Below are 21,066 nucleotides of genomic sequence, written 5' to 3' on the forward strand. Positions count from 1 at the left end.
ACAAACAGAATTGCTTTAACTTAAACGAGGGCGAGACCTATTGCATTTTCAATGCTTGTTTACTTCGGTTCCATCAAGAAGGCATTCAGCTTTCGACAGCACTAATCATAATTTCTATGGCAAAATGAACCCCCTCATTTTGTTCATTTGCAAATTAAATGTTTTAATTGTTACCACTTTATTCCAATCAAGATGGCTTCAGGTGTGCCATACTTTTGTCATAAGTAAGACTGATAGCGCTCTAGTTGTTCTTTAGAACACTTTGGAACATTCTGTCATTGGGCTAAACTTGGGCTACAACTGGGTGATATTTGAGCTACATTTGGGCTCTTTTGTCTCTGGTGGCCATCTTGGGAGACTTATTTGTTATGTAGTTTCCTAATTTCCTCATTTACTACAGTCTATTCAGTAGGAAATACGTTCAATTTTTAATTTGATTCCATCAAGAAGGCATTCAGAAGGGTCAAACATTTGCCATAAATTCGGAATGTTAGCACTCTAGTTGCTCATTAGATCACTGTAGTAAAGCTACTGGTCACCAGGGAAGTCTGCTGTTGGTATTCAAAGTGCATCTTTCAGTCTGCATGTCAGAATTTTTTAATGAAATAGAAGAGGATTTGAGAAGTCAAAATGTGCCCTAATTTTTCTTTCTACAGCACTAATCATAATTTCTGTGGCAAAATGAACCCCTACATTTTGTTCCTTTGCAAATTAAATGTTTTAAGTGTTACCACTTTATTCCAATCAAGATGGCTTCAGGTGTGCCATACTTTTGTCATAAGTAAGACTGTTAGCGCTCTAGTTGTTCTTTAGAACACTCTGGAACATTCTGTCATTGGGCTATACTTGGGCTACAACTGGGTGATATTTGAGCTACATTTGGGCTCTTTTGTCTCTGGTGGCCATCTTGGGAGACTTATTTGTTATGAAGTTTCCTAATTTCCTCATTTACTACAGTCTATTCAGTAGGAAATACGTTCAATTTTTAATTTGATTCCATCAAGAAGGCATTCAGAAGGGTCAAACATTTGCCATAAATTCTGAATGTTAGCACTCTAGTTGCTCATTAGATCACTGTAGTAAAGCTACTGCTCACCAGGGAAGTCTGCTGTTGGTATTCAAAGTGCATCTTTCAGTCTGCATGTCAGACTTTTTTAATGAAATAGAAGAGGATTTGAGAAGTCAAAATTTGCCCTAATTTTTCTTTCTACAGCACTAATCATAATTTCTGTGGCAAAATGAACCCCTACATTTTGTTCCTTTGCAAATTAAGTGTTTTAAGTGTTACCACTTTATTCCAATCAAGATGGCTCCAGGTGTGCCATACTTTTGTCATAAGTAAGACTGTTAGCGCTCTAGTTGTTCTTTAGAACACTCTGGAACATTCTGTCATTGGGCTATACTTGGGCTACATCTGGGTGATATTTGTGCTATATTTGGGCTCTTTTATCTCTGGTGGCCATCCTGGGAGACTTATTTGTTATGAAGTTTCCTAATTTCCTCATTAACTACAGTCTATTCAGTAAGAAATACGTTCAATTTTTAATTTGATTCCATCAAGAAGGCATTCAGAAGGGTCAAACATTTGCCATAAATTCTGAATGTTAGCACTCTAGTTGCTCATTAGATCACTGTAGTAAAGCTACTGCTCACCAGGGAAGTCTGCTGCTGGTATTCAAAGTGCTTGTTTCAGTCTGGATGTCAGAATTTTTTAATGAAATAAAAGAGGATTTGAGAAGTCACTCAAAATGTGCACTAATTTTTCTTTTTTCAGCACTAATCATAATTTCTATGGCAAAATGAACCCCCTCATTGTGTTCCTTTTAAATTAAACTACTCACTCACTACTATTCTCTACTACTCACTCTCTACTACTCAATCTCTACTACTCTCTACTACTCTCTACTACTCACTCTACTACTCTCTACCACTCACTCTTGTAGTGTGGGTTAGCCACTCCCTATTTACAACGTTAAGTTAGCATAACCTCGTTAGCTGTTAGAAAGCCAGCTTGCTGCTTCTGCTGCCTTTGCACGCGACACTGTTGTTATATGTTATTCATTTGAGAAATGCTGACTCGACTTTGCTTCTCATGAGAACCGTCTGTTGTTTAACATCCTTAACAGTGAGCAGTGACCTTGGTCTGTACACCGTGTATGGAACAAGTCTGGGTCACTAGACGGTGCAGGTTTTTGTGCTCAGGTTGATCGTACCACTTCTTAGCCATAACATATATGCAGCTGCCAATACCTGAAAGACGAGTCCTTTAATATTATAGAGCAGCATGTTTTACATACATTCGAAACGAAGAGCTGTTGCAGGAGAGAGCCTAGCTGATCCTGTGATGTGATTCCACTAAGCTGATCCATAAGGTATGGGGTCCCCCATGCAAGCCTAAGAGACCTTCTATTAGTCTAATAATAACTTATTAGTTGCTAGAGAAAGGAGGGTGGGTGTCTTCCACTGTCATTATTATTATGATTGCTCCTTTCATTTTCTATGGTATTGTAATAATGCTGATGGTTTTGATCTTAACCATTTGTCTGCTTGTGTTAGCCAAAGTACTGCATCTTAGGACGCGAGGTTTATAAAATAAACTCTTTAAACTTTACTGTGTCTTTGTTATTCTGTTGTGGACTGATATATAGATACAAACAGGTATTTCGGATTCCCACCACTCCTGAGAATATCTAAGTCGCTTGTTCTGGGTTGTCTATACATTGGGACCGCCGAGCTAAATCTCGGATAACGAATGGGACACTTAGCTAGTCGGATAGGGGTACTTGGTTCTGAGGGGAGTTTCTGGTACACCACAATTCTCTGAGGTCCTGGTTTCCTGCGCATAGTTCTGTGCATAAGCAGAATCCCCGCAACATGGCGCACCTAACGTTTGGTCTATTGATCTGAAAACGCCTTAGTAATGCTTTTATTAGTCCACAACGCCCTCACTCTAGTTTCCGGTAACGTGAGTGACGGCTTAACCTACCTAGGTTTCGGCTAAAGGTTCTTTCAAGCTTGATAATTAAAAGGGTTTTCTTTTTCTGAACCCCATTGCTACTGTAGAAATCGTTGTTACTCTTCTAAGTGTCTTGATGGCGATCAACGTTGCCGCGCATAGTCGGGTTCCCCTGACCGCACATCTGCGAGTTTATGGGGTTCCTGATGACGGGTTGGCTGTTATCTTTGTGGTAGGGGCTGATGCAGCGTTCCCTTATGAGTTGTTTTACTCTTGGGTGACGTTCGATGCAATAGATGCGAACGATAATTTGTTCCACGAATATACTGCTACAGCGATGCCTGCAGCCTATGCCCCGTATCAGACACTTGAAATTCCTCTCACTGCCTGGCAGCATAACATTTGGTTTAATGGCGCCCTTCCCCATGTGGTAGCACCGGCGAGAATGGGCCCATTGTCTATTGCAGGGGCCACATGGCCGGTGCTAGCCGGTTACACGCCACATCCCCGCTACATGACTGTGGCGGTGGCGGAGTTACGTGTGCTGCACACTGCCCTGATTACGGTCCATAGGGCATTAGTGCAGTACGTGTCTCGCAATGTGCAGGTGGGGGCACCTGCAGTTGCGGGCCAGACGACTGCCCACCACGCGGTGGCCATTAGTCCAGTAATGGTTAATGCGGTTGTCGGCAAGCGCCCCCAGAATAAGGATGAATTTCCTTACTGGCTTGCTGAAACGTTTGATCAACTAGAAGCCGTGTTTCCGCATACTTCTCCTGTGGATAAACACAGGATACTCACTATTACGCTACCGAAGGACCTGGTCCCTGATATTGTCGATTGTGACAATTGGGGCAAGGTCTTTGCTGCGACCTATGCGAAGTGCTATGGCACTCCGTCTATGTCCGTACTACCATCCGTCATCAAGAAAGTCCAGGACAATCATGGTGCGGAAGCAGCCATTGAGTTGGGAATGAGGCTTGTCGACAGCTTCGATGTGGTTTGTTCCATGGTTATGGGCAACCTCAAAGGAGATGCCATGCAGTTCCAAGTGGCCCTTGTGGATCCGGCCGACAGGCCAAAGGAATTCGCTAAAATTATTGCGAAAGCCTACGGAATGGTGGGGCGTAGCGCCTTGGGTGTTAAACCCACCGTTATCATTCCTACGGTAGTACAGGAGACTAAAGTGAGTTCGTCTACTAAAGACGAAAAGCCCAACTTTCCAAAACAGAGTTGGCGATCAAAGAAACAGGGGAAGCAGCAGGAGAAGCGGAGGTCTCGTTCTGCATCGCCGGTACAGGTTAAAACTGAACGCACTTATGATTTGCGCGATCGTTTTAATATTAAGTCACCTGATAGATTTCAGGTTCCTGAACAACGCTCTCCTCATTCTTCACAGGAAACATCGGCTTTTCAATCCGGCGGCGGAGATCGTGGGAAAGGAAAGGGTGCTCAAGGTCGTGAGCAGCCCCGTCAGAGTGACGGTAAAGGCAAGCAGGACGAATCTGCACGTCAGAGACCCCCGTTTCAGAAGAAAAAAGTTGCTGCTCTAACTGCGAGATATGCCTCAGATGGTACGGACACAGCTTCAGAACCAGACATGGGCGCTAACGCTGCTAGACAGTGCGGCGGAAGTTACAGTAGTGCGACAAGCGCTGTGTCCGTATCTGGCGGCGACAGCAACTGATACCTATGTAAGTGTTGAAACTGCTGATATTCGCGTAGCTCCCCCTGAACGAATGTTTGAAATTGTCCTTTTAATTGAGGGTGACATACAACGTAAAATTAAGGTGGTCTTTTGGGATAATCTAACCTCCACCTATGATATACTTTTGGCGGAGGCAGATTGGCCCCCGGCTTTCGTTTTAGAGGCTCCTAGAGGGGAGACAGTAATCCTTCCGTCCTTTGGGCACACAGTGGCAACGGAACATTCTAACAGGTTAGCCGGGGAGTGGGCGCAGGTGCTCGCGCCTGCGTTGTATCGTACTCAGGTAGGTTGGGATAAATTTTCTCCCAACCATACGATTCCGTTGCGGTCAGAACCCCAGCCACAACCCCAATATCCCATGCGTCGTGAGGCGAGGTCTCACGTCGCGGCAATCCTTGAACAATTGGAATATCAGGGAGTAATTGAAACATGTGTGTCACCCATGAATAATCCTTTATTCACTGTGATGAAGCCTGACAGGTCGTACCGCCTGGTTTTGGATTACCGGCACTTAAATTTGCATTGCCGGACATGCGCGGTACAGAATACTCATAGTTCGGCTCTCGTCGATAGTCTCGTGAGAAAACGGTTTAAAACCACACTTGACATTTCCAATGGCTTTTACAGCCATAATCTGTCCCCTCATAGCTATGAGTGGACAGCGTTTACCTCGGGTGGCAAACAAAAGAAGTTTAAAAGGCTCCCGATGGGCTATAAGAACAGCCCCGGGGTCTTTGCTGCTCGTGTGGTCTCTCTGTTGGAGATGGTAGACCCGGAGGCATACTCGTACATAGATGACATCTACTTGACGGACGACGAGTTGCTTCCACACCTTGCTCGCGTGGATAAAATAATAACTATGTTTGCTGACTTCGGTTACAAATTCAACTTTGCGAAGTCCCACATTGCCGAGTTCACAGTGTTGTTCTTGGGGTACAAACTCAATAATGAGGGCCGAGGCTTGGCTCCGCAGTTCCTTGAGAAATGCGCACGCCTGAGTACTCCGACGACACTGAAGAAATTACAATCCTTGCTGGGCTTTCTGAATTTCGGTCGTACCTACATTCCTGATTATACCCAGCGTATCAAGTCGCTTTATGCCTTGGTACAACCTACTTTTACCAAATCAAGCTGGCTGCCAGAGCACTCTGCTGCATTGCAAACTTTGCAGTCTGATCTTCTTGCTTCAAAATTCTTACAAACTTGTGATAACCACACTAACCTGGTCATTAGAATCGTACCGGGTGCAGTGGGTTTCACTTACTTAACGTTCAATGAGGGCGATACAGTCCCCATTGCTTACAAATCTCATCTGTACACTACGGCTGAGCTGCGATTTTCCACTGTCGAAAAAGTACTGACAGCAGTTCAGATGGCGATCCTGAAAGAATGAGCGCTATCGCAAGGGAAACGCATGCTGGTGGTAACACCGTACCCTGCCCTTGAGGCGGTCACTAAAGCCAGTGTGCCAAATTCAAAAGCTTTGCATCCAAGGTGGATACAATGGGCTACCTCCTTGACATCGCCTGACGTCACATATATCTTTGACGCGGCATTACAGACACAGAAGTTCTTGGAGTATGAATTCGTTCATCCGGCTCCTCTGACTTTGCGCTCGCTCGAGGAGTACCATTGTGTCATCGGCGCAACCCGCTACTGGATCAAAGCACGCCTATTCAGCCGCTTGCGCAATTGTCGTAGGTACTTTCGTGAACGGAGAGTTCCAATCTGATGTCGTGCACACGCAGTCATTGGGTGATTGTACCGCGCAGTTAGCTGAGCTTAGGGCTCTGGTGCTTGCACTGGAGTTTGCTGATCATAGAGTCACTACTCTTATAGTGAGTGACTCATACTATTGTGTTCAATCTTACAACGAAAATCTACATTTTTGGAATCAAAATGAATTTCGTGATTCCAAAGGTAGTACAATAAAGCATAAAACCCTTGTAGTCGATGTTTCTTTAATAAAAAGAGTTATAAAAAATAAAAAATAAAGCATAAAACGCTTTGGGTTCGAGTGGCAGAACTTAAAGAACGTCTGCCCCTCGTGAATGTAATTCACACTCTTGGTCACCAACGTGTTGGTGTCCATGCTGTCGGTAACAGTTTGGCTGACGAGGCAGCAAAAACAGCAGTGGCGACATATTTAGTAGCAGCAGTTACAAGGTCCACAACTAAGATTGATGATGACATCTTGGCAGCTATTGCTGCGACAGAGATAGGGAAAGGCTTTCCTAAAGGTTTCCCTTCTCGTTACCATTATAACTTAAGTCCTGATAACGTCCCTTTAGTGAGGATTAATGACGTTGGTGACAGATTGATTCCCAACGCGGACTGCAGACCAGCTCTGATATCAGCTGCCCACGAAGGTGTTGCATCTGCGCATGCCGGAGTTTCGGCTACTGTATCTCTTTTACAGCAACGTTACTGGTGGTACGGTTTGTACAAACAAGCGCGGGCTTAAGTCCTTATCTGTGACATTTGCCAGCAGATCAAACCTTCTTCTGCCGCGCGTCCACCACAAACGCAGCTGTTTATATCTAATCAACCACTTGCGTGTGTTTATTTAGATCACTGCAGTCCTTTTTCCTCTGACACTGCGTACAAGTACATCTTGGTTGCGGTGGATTCGTGCACACGTTTTCTATGGGTGTGGCCGCAAAGGAGTGCTGATGCACGGACTGTCATCAAGAATTTGCGTGTCTTTATAGGGAGTTTTGCATGTGGTACCCTTCATTCTGACCAGGGCCCTGCGTTTGCCTCTAGGGCATACAAAGAAGCCATGAGAAGTTTGGGGGTCCAAGTCAAATTTTCGTCTCCATACTGGCCTGAGGGCAATAGTGTTGTGGAGCGAATGAACCGTGACCTAAAGCAATCTTTGACAGCACGGGTTTTAGGTACAGGCCGAAGCTGGCTTACCCACTTGTATGACGTACAGCGTGCACTTAATAATCTCCCTAGAAGGTCTCTGGGTGGGCGGACCCCATACATGATGCTCTTTGGAGTACGAATGTTTGTCCCGGACCTTGAGGGTCTAGACATGGCGGCGGCAGCCGCGCCTTTTGACCTAGATGATCACTGTGCTGTATTGCAGACTCTTCAAGAAGCCAGAGACACTCTAGCAAAGGAACACGTGCCCTCTACATCTGAAGCTGAGCTCCTGATTCCGGTAGTCGGCTGGCTACCTCGAGTTGGTGACCTCTTCCGTGAGAAGGTGGAGAACAAGAAGGAGTTTGGCCCCTCTTATCGTGCACCGGTCCCGGTGCTTGGAGTCGTGGGTACACGTACAGTCATTTTACCTCCACTTCCTGGTCGCAAGGATAACAGGTACATCTCGATTGACAATGTCAAGCTACAGCGGGTGGCCGATTCTCCATAGTATGACACCTTCAGTTTCTTGCCCTTCTACACTGCGAAATTCTTTTGTGTTGCCGCCCTCTAACATCATGCCTGAAGTTGCCGTTGAGATGCATGCAGTTACTGTTCCTTCTATACCGCCTACTGCTGGTGGTTTGCCTGATGATCCTGAGTATGCTTATCCTGCTGGAGTCCCGTTGCCTCTTTTACATTCAACAGCGATTAACCAGTCACGTTCTTCCTTTGACTCTAAATCAATGACTTCCGCTGCCCCTTCCAAAATTTCTATATTTTTTGCCTGGTTCAAGAGACAATTTTTAGTGGCACCATGGACTTACATCTGGCTGGTGCTAATATGTATCTTTTTGTTCATGACAATTGGCTTTGTGGTAGTGTTTTTTCAACTTATTAATGGACACTACCTGAATGAACGATCTGCAATTCGATTAATTGATGTAACTTTGGCCCCCATTCCTCATCGCACATAATGAAAAGGGACCAGACCTTTGTGAACATTACTGCCTGGCCTGTGCCTGATGTGATAGCTTGGGATGCTGTTAAATTTCAAATTCATGGACCTACTGAAGTGATTAATGTGCCTAATGTCTTTCGTGTTTCTATGGGTGATGTGGTTAAACAGAACATCCGATCGGATGATTGGGATGTACAAGCAATTGAGGCACTGTTTTCTGATTTGAAATATTATGCTGCATTTGATGCTGAAGATTTATTTTTAAATACTGCAAATTATGGTGAACAATTTTGCTATCAACATTATGGCACACATTTCCTACACAGAGCAAATACTGTTAATTACACACAATGGGAACACTGTCCTGCCCCTGTGTCTGGCAGCTCTGCCACGTTAGTGAACAAGTTCACATATTTTTCGGATTTTAGTATGTCTAATCCGACCTCGTATTATTTTAAGGTGGCGGCTGAAACCGCCTCAAAGGTTAGATTGACACATACCAAATTGTTATATTCTAAGTCCTTTATGGACGAATTGGCTGTTGAAAGTTATGACCTATGGAAAGCTACTATCGATCTTAAATCGGTTTGGGGAACTAAACCGTGGCAGGTATAGGGGACAGAAGCTTTGCATCGTGCCTGTCTTATCCCAAACCATATTTTATTTTTGAACTCATCTATTTTTCAGACCACCTGTTTTGGATTGGCTATGTCTAAAAAATTGAATTCCCCCTCGATCCCGGTGTTGTAAATTGAAACAACGATGTGATTAAGCATTTACTAAAGACATGAATTCTCTCTCCTTAAACATGCTTCTTACGTTATGTTGACTAAAGTCTGGACTCCATTTTGTATTGTCCTGTCTCCACGTGCTCAACACGAGAGAAGTCCTATCTTCGTGTTAGTTGCTCTTGCAATCTGCCTAGTAACAGTCTATAAATAGCTCCTTTGTCCGTCTGGCGCATGCCCAGACTTGACCACATCTGTTATCAGTTAGTCCTCGCTTGACCATGTTTTCGCGGGCTCAAGGAGTATGTCAGCTCCGCCCACATATTGATTCTGTATTGAAAATGACCATAAAAGGTAACATTCTTTGCCTCATGTTGTATCCACCCACTTATGAGCCCCTCTGTTGTGTATAAAAGGGGACCGTGTACGCAAGTTCTTTGTGCTACTCTATGCAATACTGAAGAAGAGTGTTGTATGGATTGTAGGACCACCCTTAAGGGTTAATAAACTTTGTCTTTGTACTTTGCAGTTTCCCTGCCAACTTCCTTGTAGATTCCATTTGCAGGAGAGCGAACCCTTGTGTCCTGCGGGCCTAGCTGGGGCCTGTATTCATCAATTGGCGCCCGTCACGTGGGGCTCATCGGCGACTCGGATGCTCGAAGGATTGGTTGTGACGAAGGTGAGGAATTTGGCCGGGGATGTGATCACTGCCAGCGGCACTTTAGTCCTGGCATCCCGAGGTTTTCTTCCTTCCCTTCCGAGCTGACCATCTGGGTGGCGCCGGTCCTCGACTGAGACCTCTTCTGTCGGTCCTGCCGTGACAGCCGTTTGGGCGAATTTTGGAGCTTGGCAGTTGGAATCTGGACTCTTGATTGGTAAGAACCGTTGTACGGTACTTGCTCCGAGTTTTTGAAGCCTGGTTTGGCTATTTGAGTTTGATTTGTGATGACCGGTCATATCTTGTATTGGTTATTGTGAGAATATATGCGTTGCAACACATATAGGCAGGTAATGTGGAGATATTTCTCTGGAGCTGTGTAACTTTGAACGGCGCAACGTTTAAGTGCCATTTTTGATAATACTGCATATTTTGCATTATTCTTGAGCATGCCTGCTTTTAGCGCACTCCGTAAGTGGTGCTGCTGTTTTGGAAACCGGTTAAACCTCGAGGAATCTGCTCCACCTCCCCCAGAGGGGACTCCTAATAGGGATATGTATGTGAAGTATGGTCTTTCCTCTATAATGTAGAGCACTGTATGGAGGAAATACACCAAGAAGGATCCTGAGTTGCGCTGGCCTTTGTATGGATCATTTGATATGCGTAAGATTGAGTATGTGGAACAGTGTATGTGTAAACGGCGTGCTCGTCAAGACATGTTTGAATGTGTGCGATTATGGGTGAAGGAAGTGCGTGAGCGAGAGAAGCGTGAGAAAGCGCTGTTTGATAAAGAGCAACGGAAGAATGATCATGTGCGAGCACAGGAAGCGAAGCGTCGGGAGGAAAGAGAACAAACGGAGAGGCAGGAGAAAGAGCGCAGGTTGCAAGTCTCGGGTCAATATGCTGTTCGTCAACCACTTTATCCTGTCCTTAATAACCCTGACGATGATTTTTATTTATTAGATCGCTCTCCGCCTCCTTATGTTGGCGCGTCCGCCCCGAGATCGCAGGATTCTGGATCGGCGTCGGGTAAGGTAGACACGCGGTCCATGTTACCGGCTGACCGAATGGGTGAGCTTCGGCAAGTTTCCTATCGGGCACTTAAGGGCAAGTTATCCCTCGCTGACTTGTTGGACTCTTGGGAAACGTGGCAGGATAGAGAGAAGTTGTACTTTTTGGGCCACTTTTCAGAAGAAGTGATTACTGCCTTTCGGAAATATTCCAACGTTTTTGAGCCTGATGATGTGGTATCAGATGCTAAAGCATTGCATAATGGTGTTTTTTCTCCCTCTAAGGCGCCTGATGCGGCTCGACGGCTGTTTGCATTACGAGACGAAGCGGATGACCTTAAAAAGAGGGCGCGCCAAAAAGCGGAGGAGGAAAGGCAGTCGGATTCGCGTACTGGTGATGGCCACTCACCCACCTCCCACTCAGATAAGAACGAACTAGTGCATGCTAAACCAATGCGAGAGGCGGCACCCTTGTATGTTCCCCCTAAGGGAGCGGGAACTAGTGCGGACATTACCTCCGCTGATGCTAAGGGATATTTTGTGTACAATTGGGTTTATACTCCTTGGCATAGGGCTGATGTTATGGCGTTAAAAAATGCATTGCCTGATCCCCGCAAGAATCCAGCGGCTTTTTATGAAGAAGTCGAGGGGGCCTTGAATTCTTGTACTATGACCTTAGCGGATATAGATCTGTTCTTTGGGCTTATTTTACCACCGGATATGTGGCGATCCGTGCGGAAGGTGGACGATGTTGCCGCTTTTAAGGCTCAGTGGTCTCAACTTGAGGATGAGGATAGGGAGAGGAAGCCCGCGCAGAAGCCACGTCAGATTATCTTAGATCTCCCTACTGCTATTCTGACTAAGTTGAAAACACTCATTCCCCCTAAAAAGATTGACTGGAATATGTTAGCATCATGTAAGCAGAAAGTCGATGAATCAGTTGCAGATTTCTTTACGCGCTTTGAGGCGACGTTTCATGATTTTAGTGGTCAGTCACTTATGGATGATACGGGTCGACACCTCTTTGCTGATAAATATGTGGCGAATTTATTACCGGCAATAGCGGCCCGCCTGAAAGCGAGTGAAAGTTCTTGGTCCACCGCGTCCCCGACAGCCCTCCTGACTATAGCTCAGTATTATGAGCGTCAGGAGCAAGAGGCGAAGGGGCAGGAGGAGAAGAAATCGAAAGATTTAAAAACGAAGGTGATGTTAGCGCAAGTGTATGGTCCGCCCCGGCGGGGTGTTAATAGAGGTAGGGGAGGATTTTATGGTCCTCCCTCGGGCCGATCTGATTTGAATAGGAATCAATGTGCGTATTGTAAACAATCGGGACACTGGGCCAGAGATTGCCCGGCGTTGCATGCTTCGCGTCAGGGACAGAATCAGGGTGGCCCGAGAGGTAGAGGAGGTTTCTCGAATTTTCGAGGGAATTCTAACGATCACGCTCGTTTTGACCCTGCCGGGCAGCAACGAGTTAGGTCTAATGTTTTCGATCGACAAAACCAGTATCAAGTGTCGGGGATTGACCGCTCTGGGTACCATGACTCCCAGCATGCATAGGAATGCGTTGGATGGGGGTTGGAATCAGTTGAGGTGCCGGTTGATCAGAAGGGTCCTTACGTATCAGCTGAGGTTTTGGGTTCTACTGATCAGTTCCTAGTGGATACAGGAGCGACTCGTAGTGCGCTGTCTAAACAATTGGTTCCGAGGGCTCCCCCATCTGGCTTAATGGTTACATCGGTAGGGTTTGACGGTACACTCTCCCGAAGCCCTCTTTCGCGGCCCCTCACATTTCAGATTGATTCTTTTTCTGCACCCTGCCCGTTTTTGCTTGCCCCGAACACGCCGGACAACATTATGGGTCTTGATATGCTAAAGCACTTCAGAGCTACGATCCGCTGCTCCCCCGCTGGTGTGCGTGTGATATTAAATGATAATCACCCTCGGTCTGAACGGATGTGTGTGGTTGTAGAGGATGCTGTGTTAGCGACCCTCCCTCGTACTTTGTGGGCCACTTCGGATACTGATGTGGGACAGATGGTGATTCCGCCTGTTCACATTAGTGTCCAGGAGGGGGCGGTGTTACCACGCCTCCCGCAGTATCGTATTTCCCAGGAGGGGGAGGAAGCTCTTACACAGATTGTACAGGATTTGATTAAGGTGGGAGTAGTGGAGGAAGTTCCCTACAATGTTTGTAACAGTCCGATTCTACCTATTTTGAAAAAGGATACGGATGCCAAAGTTTATCGGTTTATCATTGATTTGAGAGAAGTAAACAAGATCGTGATACCTCAATATCCAGTGGTTTCTGATATCACGACGTTGCTTACTTTGGTCCCGCCTACGGCGACCACGTTTTCGGTCATTGATTTGAAAAATGCCTTCTTTTCGATTCCTATTCATCCCGACAGCCGATACCTTTTTGGTTTCACTCTGAATAATAGGTCTTATCGATTTTGTAGAGTTTCTCAGGGCTACACAGAAAGCCCTAGCATTTACAGTCAAGCTTTGAAAAGACAATTGGACTCCTTTGTTCTGCCCGAGGGTGTCGCCCTTATTCAATATGTCGATGATATCTTGTTGGCGGCTGACACTCCGGAGTTGTGTGAGAAGAGTACGTTGGCCTTGCTTTCTTTTTTGGCATCCCACAATCACAAAGTCTCTCGGAAGAAATTGCAGTTCTGTAGACCAAAGGTGACTTATCTGGGTCACCTTTTGTCTAAGGAGGGGCGTGCACTCACACCAGATCGTATTCAAGTAATTTTGGACACGCCAGTGCCTTCCACGCAGAAGGACGTGCGTGCATTTTTGGGGCTTGTTTCTTTTTGTAGGCAATGGATATTAGGGTTTTCGCACATAGCTAAGCCATTATTAGCCCTTTTGACAAAAGACACACCTATTCCGATTCCTTGGTCAAATGAGTGTGACGCTGCCTTCCAGCAATTACGGCAGGCCCTTTGTTCAGCACCAGTGTTAGGGACCCCTGATTATACAAAACCTTTTTCGCTGTATGTGCATGAGAAAGATGGATGTGCATTATCAGTTTTAGTGCAGATGCACGGCGATAAGCAGCGCCCTTGTGCATATTTTTCGGCTGTACTTGATCCTGTTGCCCGAGCATTGCCTGGTTGTTTTCGCTCGGTTGCGGCGACAGCTGTGTCAATACGCCAAAGCGAGGGAATTGTGTTATCTCATAAGCTGTTGGTATTAGTCCCCCATGCTGTTGATGCCCTGCTTAATCAGACAAAGACGCAGCATTTGACCAGTGCCCGTTTAACGGGATATGAGCTGACGCTTTTGGCTCCTCATAATACGTTAAAGAGGTGGGTAACGTTAAATCCGGCCACATTGCTGCCATACCCCGAGACTCAGTCCGAAGCACGGAAAGCACATGATTGTATTCTTGTGACTGAGGAACAAACAAAGGGTCGTATTGATCTCCAGGATACGCCCTTTCCAGATGTAGATGGGGAACTGTGGGTGGACGGATCATGCCTGAAGCTACCAGATGGTACGACTTCAGCAGCGTATGCAATTACCACACTACAAACAATAGTGGAGACAGCACGCATACCACAGAAATCAGCTCAAGCAGCGGAACTGATAGCATTAACACGGGCATGTGAGCTCAGTACAGGATTGTGTGTGAATGTTTATACAGATAGCCGCTATGCTTTCGGAGTAGCGCACGATTTCGGCCTACTCTGGAAGGAGAGAGGGTTTCTGACGTCGCATGGAGTACAAATAATGCATGGAGAGTTAGTTCACAACCTTTTAACTGCATTGACATATCCGAGGAAAATTGCTATCATTAAATGTAGCGCCCATAGGAAAGTAGTCGATAAAGTTGGAGAAGGGAATGCGTTAGCAGACCGGGTGGCACGGGAGACTGCGATGCAGCCCGGTGCTACTGCCATGTATGTGGTGAAGTCGCAGGCAGAAAGATGGCACGATGCGAAGGAAGAGGTGCGAGAAATACAGAGGATCGCTTCTGACAAAGAACGGGAGCAATGGTCCAGTGATGGAGAATTGGATGATGAGGGTTGTTGGAGAAATAAGCAGATGGATATATGGAAGTTACCCACGGCGTTTGTACAACCTATGGTTCAGATGGCACATGGGCTAGCACATGTTGGAGCTTCCGCAATTGTAAAATTGCTTACCCAAGTCTGGGAGCATCCAGAGATTGCTAGCACGGCAAAGAGGGTGGTGCAGACTTGTATGATCTGCCTGAGGTACAACCCAGGAAAGGGTACTCGAACTCCAGCAGGAGGATTTGCGACACCTACTGCACCCTTTGAGGTTTTGCAGATGGATTATATCCAGCTTGAACGCTGTAACAATTTGAAGTATGTTCTAGTAGTGGTTTGTGCCTTCAGCAAATGGGTTGAGGCATACCCTACGAAAGACAATACTGCAATGACTACCGCCAAGATGCTGTTGAAGGAGTTCTTCCCTCGGTATGGTGTTTGTAGACTTCTGTGGAGTGATAACGGACCCCACTTTATAGCGGATGTTATAAAGTATGTTTTGAAGGGTCTGGGCATCACCCAGAAGTTTCACGCAGTGTTTCACCCTCAGTCTGCAGGATTAGTCGAGAAGTATAATGGTACACTGAAGCTCAAGATTGCTAAAATCCAAGCTTCGACATCTTTGACTTGGCCAGATGCTTTACCGCTGGCGTTATTGTCAATTAGATCGGTACCGCACTCTCGAACCGGTCTTACACCGTACGAGATTGTCTTTGGATGCCCAATGAATATTTGGGGTCCACCAAAACCTAGGACTGTGTATGATGTACCTTGTGTAATGATGAATGATTATCTGGCGCAGTTAACGGATAACTTGGTTTCTATTCATCAACAGGTCCGGGAGGCGCTCCCTGATCGGTCCACCGGTGAAGGACATAGTCTCCGGTCTGGCGATTATGTCATGGTGAAGATTTTCGACAGAACGAACAGCTTGGAGCCGAGATGGGTTGGTCCTGAGCAGGTCCTACTTGCAACGAGGACGGCTGTGCGAGTTTCCAACAGAAAGAATTGGATCCATTCTCTGCACTGTCGCAAAGTACCGCCCGGATTGGTGGAGCCTGCTGTGTTGACCGACCATCGAGAACTTCTGACTGCAGAGAAAGGCCGTGCTGGGGAACCGAATGATGCTGAGGAGCTCTTTCCGGACCACGCGACTCCTGGAGGAAAACGATATCATCTGAGGCCAAGGAAGTGAATTCTTCAGTTTTAGGACATGTTGTCAGAACGGCCCTTGGGTTAGTGAAACGGAGAGCCAATGAGGCAAGGGGGGGGATCAGCCCTGCATTAGTGTAGCGACACCCGTCTTGGCCCGTTGGTGAAGAAATCAACCGCTGCCCAAGGGGAAGAGTTCTGACAAACCTTTTAGTTTCAGGAAGATATTGATTCTTTATTCTGACATGGAGAAAAAGAAAGTCCTTTGTGCAACAGGTTTTATGCTTACAGTAGCTATTGTTGGGATAGCCACATGGTTTGTGGAGGATGTGACTCCTGCTCGAAAGTTATTTGTGTCGACTACTCCAGTGCCTGAGGAGCACTATTTTTATACATTACCGTACCAGGAGTTGAAGCATCGTCAGTCTTATTTGAATAACACTTTCATCCAGATGTTGCATCACACCCACATTGCCACGAATGCTACGAACTGTCGGATATGTGGTATGATGCCCGCTCATCAGAAGAAAGGAGGAACGCCATTTATACCTCTTCCTTTCTCCCATAATGGCTCTTGTAGAGCATGGTACACTTTGCTTTTTGCCACCTGGAAACCTACAGTAGGACGATTACTCTTCAGACTCAATAAAGAATGCCATCAGGATAAGGATGGATATCCGCAAGCGAATGGGACAATTTGGGAATGGGAAGAGTATCGACCAGACAATGAATCGATTCCTTATATTTTCACGAACACTAGAGACACTGTGGGAAAAGATCGATTTGTGATTCAAGTGGCACAAGCTCAAGCGGACCTGTGTGTCCAGAGTGTGGGTTATATTCCGGTTGGTGTTAGTGATTGCATCACTATTCTGAATATCGACGGATTGAATAACAGTACCTTCTTAGCATCCCATAATACATACTTCGTATGTGGAAATAAAGGTTATTACCGCTTGCCAGCCGGTTGGTCCGGAGTATGTTATGTGGCATTCCTATTGCCCCCTGTATTCTTGGCACCTGCATCTTATCATAAAGATTTGAAGTTGTTAAATAATGTGACTGTAAATAGATATAAACATACTCTATCAATTGATGACGTGGATCAGACTGACACTAGTCTGCAACAGTATATTGATTTTAATTTAGGATTGTTTTTCTTTGTTGGAGCTGGCCTAAATAGTAGGAAAGTTCGAAGGTTAATAAGAGTGGTAGAGGCTGTGACAAATCAAACTGCTGCTGCTCTTGGGAATCTTACGGAAGAATTACAAATCACTAGAATTGTTGCATTGCAGAATCGTATGGTGTTAGATGTTATGTTAGCTGACCGAGGTGGAGCATGTAAAATTATCGGAAGTAGTTGTTGTGTGTTCATCCATGACCACACGCCGTCAGTCTATAATGCAATCAACAGGTTGCATAAAATTGCAGCCGAAATCCATACAGAAAACGGCACCTGGTCCTTTTCTGGATGGTTTTGGGCATTGATCACCGCTTGGGGGTGGAAGGTCTTAACTGGTCTCTGTATTATTGTAGCAGTTCTGTTTTCTTGTTGCATTTGTGTTCAATGTGGTCCCTTGCTCTGTTCCTTATGTGTATCATTCTGTATTCCTGACAAGAAAGCTATTGCCAATGTCACTTATCAGAAACATTTAACTAAAGAAATAGTAGAAATGATGAAAATTGACATATATGATGATTATCCTAACAAACCGGATGTCTTCAGTAAATGCTGAAAGGGTCGTCTGTTGTAAATTGAAACAACGATGTGATTAAGCATTTACTAAAGACATGAATTCTCTCTCCTTAAACATGCTTCTTACGTTATGTTGACTAAAGTCTGGACTCCATTTTGTATTGTCCTGTCTCCACGTGCTCAACACGAGAGAAGTCCTATCTTCGTGTTAGTTGCTCTTGCAATCTGCCTAGTAACAGTCTATAAATAGCTCCTTTGTCCGTCTGGCGCATGCCCAGACTTGACCACATCTGTTATCAGTTAGTCCTCGCTTGACCATGTTTTCGCGGGCTCAAGGAGTATGTCAGCTCCGCCCACATATTGATTCTGTATTGAAAATGACCATAAAAGGTAACATTCTTTGCCTCATGTTGTATCCACCCACTTATGAGCCCCTCTGTTGTGTATAAAAGGGGACCGTGTACGCAAGTTCTTTGTGCTACTCTATGCAATACTGAAGAGTGTTGTATGGATTGTAGGACCACCCTTAAGGGTTAATAAACTTTGTCTTTGTACTTTGCAGTTTCCGTGCCAACTTCCTTGTAGATTCCATTTGCAGGAGAGCGAACCCTTGTGTCCTGCGGGCCTAGCTGGGGCCTGTATTCATCACCGGATCTGGGTGCTTATCCTAATTGGAAAAACCACACAGATCTGTCCCTTACTATGTTGCAGTCCCTTGTTTCCAACGCCACCTTTAATATTTCAGCATTAGATCCTGAGAGGTGGTTGGTATGGCAAACTGGCTCAGATTCCTGTCAACGTCGATTTCTAAACTTAACACCTGGGTATACTCAAGTTAGAGTAGATCCACGTTTTGAATCGTCACACACTGTAACTACCTACTCTGTGGGTAAGTTATGCCAATCATGGCTGCAACATTCCACATTAGCATCTGTTAAACTTCATTTATCACGTTTAAACGACAAAATAGATTTGAATGATTTTGTTAAGGGTCCTGCAATAGGCAGGTCCAAAAGATGGGTATATGCTATTTACAACGAAGTTTGGAAATTGTCGCAAATTGAGGCTGCATCCAGATTACGTGCTATTGACCAAGCCAATATGGAAAAAGTATTGGCTGTGATAGATAATAGCATTAATACCTTGTCTTCCAGAATTTATACTTTGGATAATATTGTTTCATCTGTCGTAGACATTGTGCAGAATGATTTGTCTGTATTGTATCATGGCCAGAATCAGTTGCGTTCTATTATGCAGTTTGCATGGACTTTGCAAACGTTAAAGGCAGGGAAAGTCCCGTGGGATTACATGAATGTGTCATCTTTGTTTCTCCCTTTTAACTTGACTGCGAAGCAACAGTTCACGTCCATGAAAGATGCTACTTATTCCTTACTGCACATTGAAAAATTAGAACCTTTGCCGTTCTCGATTGCTGAACAGAACTCAGCCGTGTGGCTTATCCACGGGTTGATCACGTTACCTTTTTCTCTGTTTAAGTTTAGTTCATGCATGAAACATTATGCACTTGGCAGATATGAACACCTTGGTACTGCCTTCTTACATGAAGTTTGATCGCTCCCGTTCACATATAGATGCGTCCGGGAGGGCAAGGAGGTTTACTTAAAGGGTGAGGAGTGCACTTCTGCCCCTGATCATTCTGTAGTGTGTAGACACGTACAATTACATGGTGCTTGCAATGCACACGCTCCTAATTTGGCTTGCGTCCTGAAAGGTATTCCGGTACCAGTTATAACCCCGTCGTTTAAGCTGCTTGCTAACGGTAGTTATTTGATTTTAAATAATGAAGCTTGCTATGGGATGCTAGAAGGGATATCAAAATAAGGGGGGGAAAAGAGGTTGATGGTTAGGTTCACCCTCCAGCAGTATATGTATCAAAGAACAACCTGAACTAGTCAAGTAAAAGAACCTAACCTTAGGGGGAAGGAAGGTATCAGAAGACAAATTGGTTCTGAAATACCAAATATAGAAAAAGGAAAAGATTGTCCTTTTCTTGAGTCCCCTCACTCACCAGGGTTTCCCCACGGTGACATGCTTCATCATTGGGGTCCTCCCAGTCCTCTACGGACTGAGGCGTGCTGCGACTTGCGAATTACGTAGGAGCACTAAAAAATCAGACTATGTGTAGTGCAAGTGAAAAAGTGGAGTGGAATTTAAAATTAAAATTAATCAGCTAGTGGGCCAAATAGACTTTATTAATGCTCTAAGCTGAAAAAATTAAAAATGGGGTGATATACTGAGGTCCCTAGTTATAATGAATAGGTGTACCTAGCATATTGTCTGGTCAACTAGTTTCGAGCTTCCCCAGCTCTTCGTCAGGACAACACTGGGACCAGCCCAGTGAGACAGTGCCACTCCTAGTTAACCTTAATAAGGTGCAAAATGTAAAACGCTGCAACTGTGAGGCATGCGTAACTTATAATACATACGTAATGTACGTCAGGCGAAATCTGTGGGATATAATGAGACACATATTATTTCGAAAAAAAGTAGTTTGTAAGTACTATTATCCTTAGAAATTGTGAGCACACTACACCCAAGTGGTCAATCACTTCAGTCTATGACGTGCCTCGTGGTCGTTTCTTTATAAAAAAAGGAAACAGAAGAAAGTTAAATCGCTATCTCCATGCCGGCGTTTTTGTGCTGAAAAGTGATTTGTGATTTGACATACTTAACCAACATGTCTGACATAACACGAAACACACATACACAAAACATATAGATGACAAAAAAGGGAGTTTACATACTTTTTAAAAGACATTAATATGCCTCATGGTCAACGGAGGGGCAAAGGCGGTCTAATACATCTAAAGGAAAAATGTAAAGATTGCCGTTAAAGCTGTTGAGTGCTTCGTGGTCAAAGCTCGCTCTATTCTGGAGAGAAAAACGGAAAAGATAGGAAAATGCTAGAAGGGATACCTTACATAGTGACTGTTTCACAGCGGGTAGTTTGCTGTAATAATGTCCTTTTCCCACCCCCGCATGGCCGGCTCGATGTTTCTATCTGGCCTTCGATTCCAACCTTGAAAGCAGAGTTCAACAAGATGAGCAGAATAAGGGCTCTTTTGTCTCAAAAGGAGGTCGCTTTGACTTCGTCCCGTGAAACATTTCTTCTTCACGTAGCAAACACCCGCACAGAGGTGCAGGCGCTTTTGAATACTAACCTCCCTTACATTTTGGGACCTTGATACAGACTATCTTTAATGCCTCGTCGACAACTGGCATAGTTCATTTTTTTAAAGTTGTGGGCTCCGGCCTCGTGACCTCCTTTCAAACTATT

This window comes from Triturus cristatus, chromosome 7 (genome assembly GCF_964204655.1).
Source record: "Triturus cristatus chromosome 7, aTriCri1.1, whole genome shotgun sequence".
Taxonomy (NCBI): domain Eukaryota; kingdom Metazoa; phylum Chordata; class Amphibia; order Caudata; family Salamandridae; genus Triturus; species Triturus cristatus.